Source organism: Phyllobates terribilis, unplaced genomic scaffold (genome assembly GCF_046119375.1).
Source record: "Phyllobates terribilis strain yellow unplaced genomic scaffold, ASM4611937v1 Scaffold_2396__1_contigs__length_135375, whole genome shotgun sequence".
Classification (NCBI taxonomy): domain Eukaryota; kingdom Metazoa; phylum Chordata; class Amphibia; order Anura; family Dendrobatidae; genus Phyllobates; species Phyllobates terribilis.
In genome coordinates this window covers 114029-131534 of record NW_027365154.1, presented here as the reverse complement: position 1 = coordinate 131534, position 17506 = coordinate 114029, and the positions used below count along the sequence as shown (strand labels likewise).

At 44.9% G+C, this 17506-nt stretch overlaps 1 long non-coding RNA gene across 1 annotated transcript; it reads left to right on the top strand.

The window, feature by feature from the left end:
• The first annotated feature begins 5325 nt into the window (after positions 1 to 5325).
• LOC141246273 (uncharacterized) lies at positions 5326 to 6212 on the top strand. The gene is made up of 3 exons (XR_012309880.1): positions 5326 to 5415; positions 5759 to 5820; positions 5901 to 6212. It is a non-coding gene; the product is annotated as an uncharacterized lncRNA (long non-coding RNA).
• Positions 6213 to 17506: the final 11294 nt, after the last annotated feature.

The following is a 17506-nucleotide window of genomic DNA, read 5'->3' as shown; positions in this document are numbered from 1 at the left end:
AGCAAAAGGTGGCTACTTTGAAGAACCTAGAATATAAGACATATTTTCAGTTGTTTCACACTTTTTTGTTAAGTATATAATTCCACATGTGTTAATTCATAGTTTTGATGCCTTCAGTGTGAATGTACAATTTTCATAGTCATGAAAATACAGAAAAATCTTTAAATGAGAAGGTGTGTCCAAACTTTTGGTCTGTACTGTATATGAGCAAAAATTTAGGGGGGTGGTCCTTATTTGTTGACAAATTATTTATGGGATCCATTCCTCTGTGTATTTATTGTTGGGTTCAGGTCTGGTGACTGTGGAGGCCAGGTCATCTGGCGTAGCACCCCATCACTCTCCCTCCTGGTCAAATAGCCCTTACACAGCCTGGAGGTGTGTTTGGGGTCATTGTCCTTTTGAAAAATAAATGATGGTCCAACTAAACGCAAACCGGATGGAATAGCATGCCGCTGCAAGATGCTGTGGTAGCCATGCTGGTTCAGTATGCCTTCAATTTTGAATAAATCCCCAACAGTGTCACCAGCAAAGCACCCCCACACCATCACACCTCCTCCTCCATGCTTCACGGTGGGAACCAGGCATGTAGAGTCCATCCGTTCACCTTTTCTGCGTTGCACAAAGACACGGTGGTTGGAACCAAAGATCTCAAATTTGGACTCATCAGACCAAAGCACAGATTTCCACTGGTCTAATGTCCATTCCTTGTGTTCTTTAGCCCAAACAAGTCTCTTCTGCTTGTTGCCTGTCCTTAGCAATGGTTTCCTAGCAGCTATTTTACCATGAAGGTCTACTGCACAAAGTCTCCTCTTAACAGTTGTTGAAGAGATTTGTCTGCTGCTAGAACTCTGTGTAGCATTGACCTGGTCTCTAATCTGAGCTGCTGTTAACCTGCGATTTCTGAGGCTGGTGACTCGGATAAACTTATCCTCAGAAGCAGAGGTGACTCTTGGTCTTCCTTTCCTGGGGTGGTCCTCATGTGAGCCAGTTTCTTTGTAGCGCTTGATGGTTTTTGCAACTGCACTTGGGGACACTTTCAAAGTTTTCCCAATTTTTCGGACTGACTGACCTTCATTTCTTAAAGTAATGATGGCCACTCGTTTTTCTTTACTTAGCTGCTTTTTTCTTGCCATAATACAAATTCTAACAGTCTATTCAGTAGGACTATCAGCTGTGTATCCACCAGACTTCTGCACAACACAACTGATGGTCCCAACCCCATTTATAAGGCAAGAAATCCCACTTATTAAACCTGACAGGGCACACCTGTGAAGTGAAAACCATTTCCGGTGACTACCTGTTGAAGCTCATCAAGAGAATTCCAAGAGTGTGCAAAGCAGTCATCAAAGGAAAAGGTGGCTACTTTGAAGAACCTAGAATATAAGATATATTTTCAGTTGTTTCACACTTTTTTGTTAAGTATATAATTCCACATGTGTTAATTCATAGTTTTGATGCCTTCAGTGTAAATGTACAATTTTCATAGTCATGAAAATACAGAAAAATCTTTAAATGAGAAGGTGTGTCAAAAAATTTGGTCTGTACTGTAGGTAGATAGATAAGAGCAGCAATCACCCACTTATACAAATGAGTACCATTACATGACAGAAATAGTGTTCAAAACACCAAAAAAGAGAAATGGACTTATCTGATCTCTAGTCCATCTGAGGTCACGGTAGATGCCTTGGGCGATGTTTCCTTTAAATCCCTCAATAGGTAACTGTCCAGGACAAATCACAGAGGTTCCACAATGTTTCAAAGTATGGTTCCAAACACACCAGGCATCCGCTTTTCCAATCCCTCTTTTCGCCGCACTTCCGCAGAATAATTGGTAGTGCTGCGGATTTTTCCGCAATGATAATCCGCAGCGGAAATTTCCGCATGTGCACAGCACATGCGGATTATCATTGGGGAACATGGCAGACCTTCTACCAAGCATTTTTAAGCGTTTCTGCAGCGGAATTGCCGCTGCGGAAACGCTTAAAAAGCGAATAGTGGGCACACAGCCTAAAAAAAATTATTATAATTAATATTGTGCCAAATTAATTTCACGTGAACTATCATATGATCTATCACAGGGGATCATGTGACATGTCACATGATACATCAGGTGTGTGTGTGTCCTGGGCCCTTGCCACTCTTAATCCACTCCTGGCCCCCTCACACCACCCACACAGCCCCCTGGATGCCCCTCACACCACCCCCCTTTATGCCAGCACAGCATTTATTCACATGGTCAGTTCTCCCCGCCTCAGTCCTCACAGCACAACGCTGAACACGAGCTCCTCATCACCAGTCCTCCTGTCCCGGCACAATGTGCGCACTACTGCAGCTGCAGGTGGAATAGTGTCCACTGACTGGACTGAGAAGGCCCCGCCCCTTCTGGTGACGTCATGATTCCATAAAATCACTCCTCACCCTCAAGAAATCAACTCCAATCTAGACGCTCCCCTGTTGCTGAGGCGTGGTGACGCTGTAGCTGGGTGATTGCAGTCAGAGTAGTGGTGTTTGGCGTCTGTACTACAGGTAAGAAGATGGGAATGTGCCAAGGTGATTACTACATTCAGGACAATAAGTAGCTAGCTGTAGGTGTGCAGAATCCCACTCCCAATATTGTCAGGCTCCCGCACCCCCTGGTGTCATGGGCTGTCGGGCTCCCGCACCCCCTGGTGTCGTGGGCTGTCGGGCTCCCGCACCCCCTGGTGTCGTGGGCTGTCGGGCTCCCGCACCCCTTCGTGTCGTGGGCTGTCGGGCTCCCACACCCCCTCGTGTCGTGGGCTGTCGGGCTCCCGCACCCCCTCGTGTCGTGGGCTGTCGGGCTCCCGCACCCCCTCGTGTCGTGGGCTGTCGGGCTCCCGCACCCCCTGGTGTCGTGGGCTGTCGGGCTCCCACACCCCCTCGTGTCGTGGGCTGTCGGGCTCCCGCATCCCCTCGTGTCGTGGGCTGTCGGGCTCCCGCACCCCCTCGTGTCGTGGGCTGTCGGGCTCCCGCACCCCCTCGTGTCGTGGGCTGTCGGGCTCCCGCACCCCCTCGTGTCGTGGGCTGTCGGGCTCCCGCACCCTTCATGTCGTGGGCTGTCGGGCTCCCGCACCCCCTCGTGTCATGGGCTGTCAGGCTCCCGCACCCCCTCGTGTCGTGGGCTGTCAGGCTCCCGCACCCCCTCTTGTCAGGGGCTGTCAGGCTCCCACACCCCCTCGTGTCGTGGGCTGTCAGGCTCCCACACCCCCTCATGTCGTGAGCTGTCAGGCTCCCGCACCCCCTCGTGTCGTGGGCTGTCAGGCTACTGCGCCCCATCGTGCCGTGGGCTGTCAGGCTCCCGCACCCCCTGGTGTCGTGGGCTGTCAGGCTCCCGCACCCCCTGGTGTCATGGGCTGTCGGGCTCCCGCACCCCCTGGTGTCGTGGGCTGTCGGGCTCCCGCACCCCCTGGTGTCGTGGGCTGTCGGGCTCCCGCACCCCCTGGTGTCGTGGGCTGTCGGGCTCCCGCACCCCTTCGTGTCGTGGGCTGTCGGGCTCCCACACCCCCTCGTGTCGTGGGCTGTCGGGCTCCCGCACCCCCTCGTGTCGTGGGCTGTCGGGCTCCCGCACCCCCTGGTGTTGTGGGCTGTCGGGCTCCCGCACCCCCTCGTGTCGTGGGCTGTCGGGCTCCCGCATCCCCTCGTGTCGTGGGCTGTCGGGCTCCCGCACCCCCTCGTGTCGTGGGCTGTCGGGCTCCCACACCCCCTCGTGTAGTGGGCTGTCGGGCTCCCGCACCCCCTCGTGTCGTGGGCTGTCGAGCTCCCGCACCCTTCATGTCGTGGGCTGTCGGGCTCCCGCACCCCCTCGTGTTATGGGCTGTCAGGCTCCCGCACCCCCTCGTGTCGTGGGCTGTCAGGCTCCCGCACCCCCTCTTGTCGGGGGCTGTCAGGCTCCCACACCCCCTCGTGTCGTGGGCTGTCAGGCTCCCACACCCCCTCATGTCGTGAGCTGTCAGGCTCCCGCACCCCCTCGTGTCGTGGGCTGTCAGGCTACTGCGCCCCATCGTGCCGTGGGCTGTCAGGCTCCCGCACCCCCTGGTGTCGTGGGCTGTCAGGCTCCCGCACCCCCTGGTGTCGTGGGCAGTGGGGCTCCCGCGCCCCCTCGTGCCATGGGCTGTCAGGCTCCCGCACCCCCTGGTGTCGTGGTCTGTCAGGCTCCTGCACCCCCTGGTGTCGTGGGCTGTCAGGCTTCCGCACCCCCTCGTGCCGTAGGCCGTCAGGCTCCCGCACCCCCTCGTGCCGTGGGCTGTCAGGCTCCCGCACCCCCTCGTGTCGTGGGCTGTCAGGCTCCCGCACCCCCTCGTGCCATGGGCTGTCAGGCTCCCGCACCCCCTCTTGCCCTGGGCTGTCAGTCTCCCGCACCCCGTCGTGCCGTGGGCTGTCAGGCTCCCGCACCCCCTCGTGTCGTTGGCTGGCAAGGTCCCGCACCCCCTCGTGTCGTGGGCTGTCAGGCTCCCGCACCCCCTCGTGCCCTGGGCTGTCAGTCTCCCGCACCCCGTCGTGCCATGGGCTGTCAGGCTCCCGCACTCTCCCCTTGTCGTTGTCTGTGGAGAAGATTAATACATATTTTCATTTTTCAGGTTTTCTCTTATAAAACAAGATCCCTGAGCTTCTGTCTTTGACCGAAAAAATGGCGTCTGACAAGTCGCTGCTGTCTGCAGAAATGAACACAAACATGGAGGAAGCGCTGTATGAACAGATGCTGATGAAGGTACGAAAGATGAATTGGAGAGGCCAGCAATCACCGGGTGAATGTCTCCTCCGTCAGCCACCGGGGGCGCTGCAGTCTCCAACATTTACCTAATGTGTATTGTTGGCTTTAGACCCCTCACAGTTGTACTATTTTGGTGCAGGAAAAATCAGTTTGCAGAACCATCCTGTTCATGTTACTCACTGATTCTCACTTGTTGCCTCATTTCAGGCCAAACAGGAGATGGAGAGCAGAATACCGAACTTACCAGAAAGCAGACAGATCAGACCCCAATCGGGTGAGATGGGCGTCCTCTGATTATTATCCAGATTACTTTGTGCATATTATGTGACAGATACCACAGTGGGGCAGTGGGGTCTTATTGACTGCAACGGTCACATGATGCAACCAACGTGGGGGGTCACATCGTTTTTTCTTATACAGTTGGTTACATGTAAATGCTGCTTGGCTTTTGCCAATTTTATTGTATTTTTGTTCACTTTTTGTTTTTATTTCTGTGTTAGGTTTCTGCATTAAAACTCGCACATCCAAAAATACCAAAATCTTTATTAACATCTGCAAGTCGAACCAGATCCCAGCGTCCCCGGACCTGACGGAGCAGGAGTTAGTCAGCATCCTGGAATCTGATGATCCCTCTGGCTATCGAGTCCCCATGAGCCTTGGAGAGCCCCACGTTGAAGTTGATAATAGTACGGTTTTTTTTAATACAGCGCGTCTCTTTTTAAAGGGGTAGTCCAGAGATATCCTTAAAGGGGTTAAAATAGCAAGTATTACAACTTACTAATCCTCAATGGTCAAAGGTGCCATCTCCACAGGTTCTGGTAGGTCCACTTCCAGTCTGCGGAATAAAGTTTGACATCTTGTTGTTAACTTTTGAACTTTTTTGGTTTAGATTTGGGACTTAAAGGGATTGTCCACTACTTGGATTCCCCTTTAAGAACTTATACCACTTATTCATAGCAGCCCTACTAAGGTCAATGGATTGAGTCGGCACCGCAAAGTATCTAAGTCCTGGTGCACTTTGTCCTACAGGTGGATGCGGCTGCACTGCATACGACATAGTGATTAATGGCACCTTCTTTGAGAAAATTAAGGTAACTGCAATTGCTTATTTTGACATACGAGTTGTCTGCTCTCCTTTGTGTCAGCTCCTTACTTTGTATTTTTTTATTAGAATAATGAGCTTTTCAGGGAATTTTTTATCACCGTGGCCATGGAGGGACTAGAGAACAAGTACCAAACGGAGCTGTCAAGAGGTAACGACCGCATCACTGATATTTTCCTTGATTTTTTCCATCGACCACACAAGGACTTGTTCTTTCGTGGAGCAAGTTTACCATATAATATATTGAAAATTTTTATGTACCAACCTGTTGTATGGCACCGTATCAAATGCCTTTGAAAAGTCCAGATAGACAACATCCACTAAGTTTCCCTGGTCCAACCTAGAACTTACCTCCCCATAGAATCTTTTCAGATTAGTTTGCAGGACAGATCCCTCATAATCATATGTTTAGGTTATTCTTATTGAGGTGCTCCAGGTTAGTATCTCTTAGAAAACCCTCAAAGATGTTGCCCACAGTACAAGTTAAACTTACCGGTCTATAAATTCCAGGCTCAGATGTTATCCCCTTCTTGAATATTGGTACCACATTTGCTATGTGGGTGCAACACTGGTGGATATGGACCCACTGCCCCACGGGAGGGTTGTGATTAGGTGTCTACTGGGTCTCCACTAGAACCTCTGGCGGTGAGGATAGACTGGGCCGCCGATAGACACCAGGTACCACTTCAGGGCAGTCCCCGGGACTGTAGCAGCATTCCGGAGGTACCAGGGTACCAGACACAGGAGAGCGAAGACAAGGACTAGGTCAGACAGTCTGAGATCGGGGCAGGCAGCACAGGTTCAGGATAGAGAAAAATGGCAAGGGGGACAGGGGTTTTTGATACCAGAAAACTCCTTTAACGCTTGCAACCTCTGTTGCTTGACTGCAACTCAAACAGTCAAATCAGTCAGTAAGAATTTAGGGCACTTCCATGGCGATATTTTGCATCAGTATTTGTTAGCAGATGCCAGGAGTGGATCCAAAACAGAAGAGGTGAAAGTGTTTCAGTTACTATTTTTCACTGTGTTTGTTCCCCTCTGGTTTTCAGCTTACAAATACTGATGTAAATTAGTGCCCAAAATACTCACTGTGTGAATGAGGGGAGGAAGCTGCTTGTAGTACTGTAATAGAAGTCCTTATTCTGAGGATGAGTGCTATAATTCTTGTCTTCTCTGCTCCATCAAACTCCCCAGAGCAGGGGCAACCCCTGGGGCAAAACTGCTGGCAGCAGATGTCCAGACGTATGACTCAGTGAAGTGTGATGGACCCCGACTCCCAAACAAAATGAATCAGACACATACAAAATAAATACACAAAGCATTGCAATTAGGTGTCAAACGTTCTCAACTTTATTTAAATTTACATGACACCGAAAATGGCACAACCCTCGACTCACGAAGAGTCACCCTCCAGCACTCAGGAGAGGAAAAACCCATGTGGAGGAAACCTCTAGGGAACCATGGCTGGAGGGCTGCCCTTCCCTTGGTCTTAGAGAGTTAGTGCCGATATATGGCGGAGTTTTAGAATTTCTACATATTTACAGAGAACGACATAACAAATATAGACTATTAATGTGATAAACTGGATGTGGGAGAGATCTGGCTGCGATATCTGTCACCACATTTGTTGCTGGAACGAATTTAGTTGATCTGATTTCCCAGATTTATCTACCACTTCTCCCTTACAGATCCAGCTCCGTCTCTCAAGAAGTTGGGTACTTGGTTACAGGGGTTGCTCATTATGGATAACCCCTAATAGGATGAGTATCCCCTCCCCCTCCCAATTTATCACCCATTAAAGTCAAGGATCCATCCATGAACTCACAAAGAAGAGCAGCTGTTTGTACATAGTAACAGAAGGGGATCCTGTTTTGGGGACCCCCCGTTCTGTTACCTTCCCTTCCCCCCGGGGTGTCTAAGAAGACAACCCCTTTCCCTGCTAGAACCTCCAAATTACACCAACGTTGGCACATTACGTGGGGTGGTCAAGCTCAAGGTCCTCAGGCGCATCATCAGTAATGGCGCTGATCGTGGCAGCGCGGCATTCTTTTATGGAATCTTCTTTATGACACTTGTTTATGCCCTCACAATAGTTGTCATGATTACTACAAGGGCTATTACTGATGCAGGGTCCAAGTATTAACCCTTTCATCATTGGTAATTCATTTTCATTATGGAGGCAAATAACTGCACTTGTTACCAAGCAGGAGTCTTATAATTACGGCTTCCCTTAGGCACCATAAGAAACATAGATTATAGAACATACGTACAAGTGTTTCAGGAGTGTTTTGCACTTTTTAGATCCATAGATTGGGCTTATAACTAGCACTTTACAAAGCAGAAAATTAAGAGGAAATTACTTGTAAAATAATATTATAGGGAATTGCATTTCAAGCATTTTCCTAATGTGCATTCTGCATACTTGCATAGTTACATAGGTTGAAAAAGTTTGAACTTTAATGTCCTTGGTCTATCTCCAAAGTTATCCATTTTCTTTTTACTAGATTATTTATAACCCACAATGTCATGTTTTGTTAAAAAAGTATCCAGCCCTTCTATAAATGCTGTTATACTATCTGCCATTACTATATCTTGTGGTTGGCATTCCACAGTCTGACTGCTCTAACTGTAAAGAATCCTTTCCTATTAAGTTGCCAGAATCGCTTCTCCTCCGCTTGTTATGAATGTTCCTGGTGCTTTGTAAGGTCCTGGAAAGTGATAAGTCATGTGCCAGTACTATGCATTGACCACATATGTATTTATACATATAAATGTATATTTATGAAGGAGATGATAATTACCCTTCATAGAGGTGTTACGATCATTCATAAATTGCTTTCATAGGTTTGATCTCCAGGATTAGCAGAGATTTGGGGTGTAAACGTAATAAATAATGAGTAAAACATCAAAGCAAACGAAAAAGGGTTTTTGACCCAAACTGGTAGGTGAGACCGGCTAGCCCCATATTATACGAGGTCACAACCAGGTTTCGCCTGAGGAGGGCAGCACTAATGAGTCCTCAGGAGCGCATAACCCTGAAATATGCAGCGATTCTACACTGCCCATTATAAAAGGGTTTAATATGCTACTTACTACCATGTTTTAGCTAAGATACAAGGCATACTTGTAAGGAGAGATGAAAAAGGTGATGGGGGACAACATATAAATATACTGAGGAACTCTATACACTAGTGGCCAAAATTGAGGCAACACCCCCAAGATTTATAAATTTTTAGCATTTTGCCAATACAAATACAAATTTCATGAATGTTTTTGATTTCACAGTAAAGTTTTTAAGTAGAAATAAAATCTCATATAGAAACACAATATTAGCAGGAAATTTGTTCATTTGTCAACAAATTGGACACTATTGTCACTCAGATGACTGTGGGAGAAAAGCCATTGATTTGTCCTATTTTCATATCTAACACTAAATGTTAATACTCAGTTGGATAGCCCTCGGCCTTGATGACTGCCTGGCATCTACTTGGCATGCTATCTACCAGTTTGTGTAAATCAGATGGTGTGATGATATGAAGCCATGATTTGATGATGGCTGCAATGAGTTCCTGCTTGTGTGAAGCCCGCTGTTTTGACACCGCTCTTTTGAGGCGAGCCCAGAGATTCTCAATAGGATTGAGATCTGGGCTGTTTCCTTGCCAATTCAATAGCTGGACATTTTTGTCCTTGAACCAAGAGAGACATTTTTTAGCTGTATGGCATGGGGCTCCATCTTAAAATAAACGGTGTCCCTTCACTAAATACATCATGTGCCGAAGGAATGAGTTTAGGCTGAAGGACTTCCTTGACGTACTTTTCAGCATTAACTGTTTCTTCAATTACCTGCAGCCTACCACCTGCATCTCTGGACACGCAGCCCCCTACCATAACACTCAGAGGAGGCTTCATGGTGGGTACTGTACCCTCTGGCAACCAGTCCTCTCCAGGTCGTCGTCGAACGTAGCGGACACCGTCGCTGCCAAAGATGGATATGCGTGTCTCATCGCTCCATATAACATTTCTCCATTGTTCAATGGTCCATTTACAATGTTCTTTGGCCCCTGCAGACGTTTCTGACGCTGTGAGGCATTCAAAATGGCTTTTTACCTGGTATTCTGGCTCTTAACCCCGCGTTTACCAGTCGTCGTCGAACCATCCGATCAGACACTGTCACTCCGGTGTTGACAAGCTCCTTGTTGATGTTAACAGCCGTTTATTTCCTGTTATTTAGGGCGATTCTAACAATTCTTCTATCAGTCTGAGGAGTTGTAGCCTTCTTCCTTTCTCTACCTGGTTTATTCTTTATCGAACCAGTCTCTTGAAACCGCTTACACACTTTGAGAACGAATACATGTAATTGCTTTCCTTTTGATGACAAACTGGCTTTAAAATATAAAAACCGCATTTTAATCGCACAATATCTGTCTTAAATCACACCCAGGTCACTATAAACCAACATAGAATACATATCGCAGAAGAGGGCGTGTGTACAAGTAAGTAGGTCAGTGAAAACTTCCATTAAATATTGGTGATGGTGAAAAAGTGAAGGTGTTGCCTCAATTTTGGCCACTAGTGTATAACACAAAATATAAACAAAAAAGAAAGGGAAGAACATTTCTGCACAAAAAACATGTCGCTCGGCAGGAAAATCCCCTTGATATTGCGTTTTTTGAGATTTTTTTTGTCCCGTTCTTTAGAAACGCTGCAAAAATACTGAAAGAATAGACATGAAACTGCTTCAAATCTGCGAGGATTTACTTTTCCTGGTACTATCAAACATAGCGTTTTTGGGAACTTGGAGCTCTATATTACAAATATGTCCGTCCCTCCAGTTGAAAGAAACTAACATTTTCCTGGAGGGAAGTTTATATTTTACATTATGTCAGTTTTTGTCTATCGATGATAAAGTGCAGTTTGCAGCAATTTTTATTGTGACATATACCCAAATCATTCACGAAAATATTTCAAATTCAACGCGCGTCGGGCGGGCCTGCGTGCTCTCACATGCCAGAGCTGAGTTTCAGTTCCAGTCCGACCCTGTTAATCATCTATGGTTTCCCTTCAGAGTGGAAAATGCCGAAAAATCGGAAGTTCCTGGGATCCATTTTTGAACAGAATATCAGAACCAAATCAAAACCGATGATTCAGGAAATGGACACAATGGGGTAAGTCCAAACTCTAAGGTACAAGTCTATGGCATACAGTCTGTAAAAGACGACAGAGTAGGCTGCTGTTGAGCATCGGCGGCTTCTTCTCTGATGTTCCTCGCTCATCCATGCAGTACATGGTCGGCCATTCAATTGATTGGATGTCTTATAATACCACATTTCCTCTAGGTACACAAAGTATGAAGAGTGCCACTCCTCCTGGTGATAGGTTATATCCAACAGAAGCGGCAGCGCCACTCCTCATGGTGATAGGTTACACCCAACAGATGGGGGAGCGCCACTCCTCATGGTGATGGGTTACACCCAACAGATGGGGGAGCGCCACTCCTCGTGGTGATGGGTTAAACCCAACAGATGGGGGAAGTTGCAGAATGGCTTGTTATGGTGCAAGAACAATGTGGACATTGTTTTTTTTTTGTTTTAACTATTATGCCTTTATGTTCTTTATTTTTTTCCTACAGACCCTCCCAGCTAACTCCAAGCAAGTCCCTCATCTCAGAAGTTGAAAGGTTTGGGTTACTTTGAGGTTTAATGCCTGCATTTACTTTTTTTAGAATCCCATCTTACAAAAGATATAGGATATCCAACTTCTTGGACTCCAAGAATAAGGGGGCTGCAGCCTGGAAGTAACCCCGCTGCCCTTTTTAAAGAATATGCTGGTGTGGGGCAGCTATCCGGATTTTCACTGTGCAGGAGAACTGCAGCTAAGCCCATTCACTTTGCTGGATCTATGCTGTCGTTCCGCTGCACAGTGGAGGCCATGATGCCAATGTGCAGGGAATGACCCTGAAAGGGGCTGTTCCTCATTACCAGCATCAGTGCCCCTTTATTATATTAGAGATTGACCCCAACAGATCATAAATTGATGGTGTACCCTTGCAATATACTGCTGCCTTCCTTTTTTTTATCAGTTCACCCGTGAAACCAGATTACATGATTGTGGCGGAACCTCCTGTAGGACACCCAAGTTTTCTGGTGGCTGAAATCTCTTTACCTAAAGTGGTGAGACCCTCAGATGTGGTTTAGGATTGTGACCTTTTTGCATTTCATGTGATTTCCAAAAGTCTTCCCTTATTAAAAGTCTGTGCCAACCTCGTGCTACCGGTCCTCCTCTGCCAACTTTTATCATCACAGCTTTGATGTGTCCACAGTAGCCAATTGCTGGCAGCTGTGACACATTTGCTGGATGATGATGATATAATTTTTTTTTTCATACCATGGTGGGTTGTTTGCAAGCTGTTGGAATTGGAAAGAAGATCTCTGTAAACGACTCTGTCAGCGGAGAATGACTGTTCAAACCAAGCACAGACGCCCAGTGCTTCACGGCGGGACCAGTCATTTATATAAGCCTTCCCCCCTGCTTGTTTCCCCTCCATCTCCACCATCACCTCTTCTTTGACAGTTCTGGCTTCATAGATCCAGAGAGGAGATAGAGGGAAAACAAGCTGGTGGGAAGATGTATATATTATTATTATTATTATTTAATTATATAGTGCCATTGATTCCATGGTGCTGGTGCATATAAATGATGTTATAATGATGATATAAATGATGAAAGAGGCTTGTTGCAATAGTGTAGAACACGCCGCTCTTTATTTTTTCTATATTAATGCGACATTTGGAGGAATCTCACAGAAAATGCTTTAAATGTATTTATTTTTTAATTTGATTTTTCTCATGTCCATGATTCACATTGCGTTAAATGAGGCATAATGAAGATTAAGAATTTTTCAGCTAATGTAGCCTTCATCAGACAGGATAATGTAGCTTAAGGGGACCCACTTGGTTAAATATAGGGGTCAGTTCTGGTCTTCCCAAAAAGCAGATTAAGTAGTCACCACACGGGAATCTGGTGATTACTGGGTTTGCTTTTGGGGACCCCAGATTTCTTCATATAACCGAGTGGGCCTTCTGCCTAATGAAGGCTACATTATCTGAAATTCTGGTACCATTCATTATGCCTCACTTAAAGGGGTTGTCTGGCACTTTAATATTGATGACCTATCCTAAGGATATTCCATTAGTATTAAAGTGGTGGACAACCCCTTTTAATGCGGTGTGAATCCTAAAAAATATTTGAAGCCTTTTCTGTGAGCAGTTCCTCCACGTGTCAGATTTAATCTTTGAGACGTGTGGAGCTACACAGTAACTTCTAGTTGGCCACGTATCAAGATAAAAGTTTAGATTTTTGTGCACTTGTTGGTTACAACTTTCTTTCCCGTACAGAAGCATTCAGCGACATAAGCGTTGTTACCACGCTGGTCTTCTCTTTACAGTCTTCTGCTAGATCTCTTGTGTTGGACTTGGGTGAAGACAGAATAGTCAGACGTCCCGATTTGTATCATCTAGACGTCTTCATTCCTTACAATATCATCCAAGAACAAAGTGGAGCTCAGTTCAACAAGGACAGTAAGGTGAGACAATTAAGCAAAGCTGGACATGTCTTCTAGCCCATTCTGAAATCTCCTTCTTAAAGAGGTTCTCTGAGAAAATGTATAAAATAAAATTTTAAAAAATGTATACATTTATTTAGCAAAAATAAATTCTTTTAATTAGTGGATAATTCTATGTGAATACTTTTATGCCCAAAAATGGCAAAAGTATTCTTGGAGTGATACCTTTATTGGCTAACCAGAAAAAAAATATATATGCAAGCTTTCAGAGCACAGAGGCTCCTTCTTCAGGCAATATTACAAATGAATTCATAACATTTGTAATCCTGCCTGAAGAAGGAGCCTGTGTGCTCTGTAAGTTTGCATATATATATATTTTTTTTCTGGTTAGCCAATAAAGGTATCACTCCGAGAATACTTTTGCCATTTTTGGGCATAAAATTATTTCCATCAAATTTTCTGGCTAACACGGTACCACAATATAAATTTGTACTGTACATCACAATTAGGGGATAATAATTGCGTATGGACATAATGGCCAACGATGTCAGCAGCCATCCATCCTAGATGGGTGAAGGTAAACTGATTGAGACGGACATCTCTGACCTACCTGTCGGAATCAAGAACGTGCATCTGTCATTGTTTGACTGACTGATCACGTCCATGAGTCAACATGTTGTAAACCTGTCATGATGAGTGAGCAGATAGGATGCTGCCCCTCACCCTGACAGGAACTTATCTATCACAACATATAGTTGCCCAGAGACATCTGAATGCATCGGCTTTCCTTTATGCCATTCATCAAACATGTCGTATATTTTGTGTATAGCGAGTCACAAGCCTCGCACTGCTCTGCGTCTTATCATTTGGTTCTATGAGCTGCAGTAAAACGTGACGTATATTCCAGGTGCTGACGATCACAATGCCGGTGCAGCCAGCATAGCGGTGGGCTCAGAAGATCAGCTTTGGAAAACGTTCCTCTTATATAGATCCAGTGGATCCTACTTACATTCGCTGCTGTTTACATTGTATGGTTACAATTCTATTTAGACTTCAATATGACTCCAGAATAAATTTTTGTCGTTCTTAAACTTGCCGTATATTTTTCCCAAGGAAGGGGTTTAGGTATTGTGCTTTTTTTTTTTTATTTCTACTGTAATATTTCATAATATCTGTGAATAAGTCTTGAAAATAATTTGCATTGAAAAGGTTGAGATCCTCTGAATCTACAGGGATTTTTAGGAATTAAAAATCTACAGCAGTAAATCTGCAGCAGAATTTAAATTTTGCACCATGTCTGGATTTAGTAGCCGCTGCCCCTTTAAATGGAATATGTCAGCAGGTTTTTGCTATCCCATTTGAGAGCACCATAATCCGAGGCCCTGATTCCAACGATGTATCACTTACTGGGCTGCTTGGTGTTATTTTGATAAAATTGCAGTTTTTTTTTTCTCATGCAGATCTCTGAATGCTGAGCTCTGTATAATAACCCCACCCACACCTCTGATTGGCAGCTTTCTGTGTACACTGTATTTAAACTGCCAATCAGTGGTGGGGGGCGTGGTTGGACTACCTGGCTGCAGGTTTACTAGTCCTCTAGTGATAATCTTCTGCTAATAAAAGTGTGATTTTTATCAAAACTACAACCAGCAGCCCTGTAAGTGAGACGTCCCTAGAATCAGGGTCTTTGTCTCTACATCATGCTGCTCTCAACAACAACCAATATATAGTACATCCGACAAGGGGTCAATGTGTCAAAAGACCTTTATTATAATAATTTGGGTACATGGCGGGAAAGAAAAGAGCAGACACACATATATATAGTAATACCATATAATAGTGAGGAGGTATAATGTAAATATTTGAATTGCAGAGACACCAGGGCTAAATAGTAGTAGCTCCAATTGTGCTAATGCATACTGATAGTATATCCTAGGTCACATAGTAAAAGGATATAATCCCAAGTAATAAAAGCCAATATAGGCATTCCCAAGATAATGACCTTTTGGTATATACATATCAAGGGATGTATTATATCCAAGTAGGTTAATTCCCAAGTAACAATAATGTTGTATTGGATTCATTCATACCTGGTATATATTGTCTGCACGTCTTGCAATAGCTCTGGGCTCGGTGGTCCTACTCCTAGTGTGGCGCTCACCCCATCATGCTGCTCTCAGAATAGCCAAGAAAAACCTGCTGACAGATTCCCTTTACAAATAGCTGAAATGGCTCCTAGATACCAGAGAAGGAAAACGTTATTAAAACGGTTTTGTTTCCTAAATAGGAAAGCAAATTAAACACCACTGGATAATGTGGTGTGTGAAACCGTCCATTGGATTGCTGTTTCGGGTGGGCTCAGGAGCAGAGCCCCCATCCTACACAGCTGACATCTTGCTGTAACAGCAGCGGCCAGAGCGAAGCGTCAATCACTGCTGTTTAACCATTTATATGCTGTCAATCACTGATGGCAAGTTAAATAGCGCAATCACCGGTACGCTATGCAATGTTACTAGAATTTTTTTTTTTACTTTTCCATTTCCTTGAATTACTTGTTGTGATTTGCGGATCCATTGACTGGCCACGTGGAAGGGCTGCAGCCGATCATTCATGTCCGTAGCAGATACACATTTACATGTGTAAATAGGCCCTTATAGAAATCAATCAATAGAACGTATACCTGGATATCCAGGTTTATCCTTTGCATACATTTAAAGAGGTATAAGTCATGGCATATTACTAGGATGTCATTCTTGGGGGTCTGACAGCCTAATTTAGAAAGAAGTGGATGCATTATTTTTTTCACGCTCCCAATTTAACAATTTGAGTACAGTTGGATCTATTGTTTTTTTTATTTTTTGCACTATGGGTGGGTGGTTGAGAGCACAGCTGTGCAGGAAAAAAAAAGCTTACAGGTTCTCAATTCCTTCATTCTTGGGATCGGTGGCGGAACCACAGGTCGGACCATCGCCAATCAAGATATTATATCCCTTCACACTCATCATTGCTCCCAATTAACAATTTGAGTACGTGCATTTTTTTAGGGTATTTTTGCGCAATGGGTGGGAGCACAGCTGTGCAGGAAAAAAAGCTGATAGGTTCCCCATTCCTTCTTTCTCAGAATCAGTGGATGGAACATCGCCAATCACAATATTATATCCTTCACACTAATCGTTGCTCCCAATTATCAATTTGAGTACGGTTATACCTATTGTTTTTTTAGGGTTTTTTTTTGCACTGTGGGTGGTTGGGAGCACAGCTGTGCAGGAAAAAAAAAAGCTGATAGGTTCCCCATTCCTTCATTCTCAGGATCAGTGGTGGAACCAGAGGTTGGATCATCTCCAATCAAAATATTATATTATTCACACTAATCATTGCTCCTAGTTAACAATTTGAGTACGGTTGAACCCATTGTGTTTTTTTGGGGTTTTTGTTTTTTTTTTGCACTATGGGTGCAAGTTATAGTAATATGTGTCACCGTAAAAAAAAAAACTAATAGTGTCTCCTGATTGTTCAGACACAAATATATCTGTTGAAAATAGTCTGATATACACCAGTAAATTATAACTGTGGTTTTGCTGTTCCACGGTAAAAAATCTCTATTATCCTGCTTTTGGCATTTTTTGCCGCAAAGAAAAACAGTAGTAGTGTCTCCTCATTGTTCAGACACAAATATATCTGTTGAAAATAGTCTGGTGTAGGCCCGAGAAATACAAGTGTGGTTTTGCAGTTCCACGGGTCAAATCTCTGTATTATCCTGCTTTTTTGCATTTTTTGCTGTAAAGAAAAACCGTACTGTCTCCTGATTGTTCAGAAACAAATATATCTATTTAAAATTTTCTGGTATACCCCAGTAAACAATAACTGTGGTTTTGCCATTCCACGGTAAAAAATCTCTATTATTCACCTTTTGGTATTTTTTCCGTAAAGAAAAACAGTAATAGTTTCTCCCTGATTGTTCAGATTGTTTAAAAGAGTCGGGTGTAGGCCAGAGAAATAGAACTGTGGTTTTCCTCTTCCACGGTTCTAATCTACTTTATTACCCTTTTTCCATTGATGGTGCGAGTGTAAGCTATTTTACTTACTTTACAATGGGCAAGGCGCGTGGCAAGGG